Source organism: Triticum dicoccoides, unplaced genomic scaffold (genome assembly GCF_002162155.2).
Source record: "Triticum dicoccoides isolate Atlit2015 ecotype Zavitan unplaced genomic scaffold, WEW_v2.0 scaffold119433, whole genome shotgun sequence".
NCBI lineage: Eukaryota > Viridiplantae > Streptophyta > Magnoliopsida > Poales > Poaceae > Triticum > Triticum dicoccoides.
In genome coordinates this window covers 1-783 of record NW_021183258.1, presented here as the reverse complement: position 1 = coordinate 783, position 783 = coordinate 1, and the positions used below count along the sequence as shown (strand labels likewise).

Here is a 783-nt window from a genome sequence, read left to right as displayed (position 1 = left end):
TGTCCAACCTGCACAAGAATGCCAAGAAGTCCTTCTCGAAGACGTAAGCCACGACGCATGTTTCTGCCATGATTTCCTTCAGTTGGATTTCGTGGATTTAGGTGTTGAAAAATTATGGGCTGTGGATGCAGGATTAAGGACATGTACAAGCACTACAACGAGAGATCTGGGTTGCTTCTTTGTGGCTTCCAAACTTGGAAATGTTTGTCTGAAAGTTAGTTTAGTTTCTTTTTTGTGGATTCACAGCTTCTCACATGTACCATCCTCTTAGACATTTAGGTTTCCAAAGAAATTAAATGAAGATATGGTGGTATGGTCTCAATAGTACAACTTAAAGCCTTTCATGTTTTATACTTTCTCTGAAATTTGCTCTTGAAGAATCATGTATCTCTACTCCTAATGGACGAATTGGTTGAATAGTCCCCCCCACTTTCAACCGGTTTATTTTCAACCGGTTTGTTTTCAACCAGTTTTTCTTCGTCTCACCTCCCACCGGTTTTTCTCTTTTCTCGTTTGACCGGCAATACCCAACGTATTTATGGTAATCAATCATAATTAATCCACGTATAGTAATAAATCAATCCAGGTATGGTAAGGTCATAACTCAGGAAATTTTGAATATGACAATTATATGGTAATAAATTTAAATTACCCCAAAAGCTATCAATCCAGATATGGTAAGGCCATAACTCGGGAAATATCGAATATGGTAATAAATTTAAATTACCATCAGGTGTGGTAAGGCTATCCACGTATAGTAATAAATCATATAGTAATAAATCA

General features: G+C 36.8%; 1 long non-coding RNA gene across 1 annotated transcript; it reads left to right on the top strand.

The window, feature by feature from the left end:
- Positions 1 to 322, top strand: LOC119343219. The gene is made up of 2 exons (XR_005165965.1): positions 1 to 43; positions 132 to 322. It is a non-coding gene; the product is annotated as an uncharacterized LOC119343219 (long non-coding RNA).
- The last annotated feature ends 461 nt before the right edge of the window (positions 323 to 783 follow it).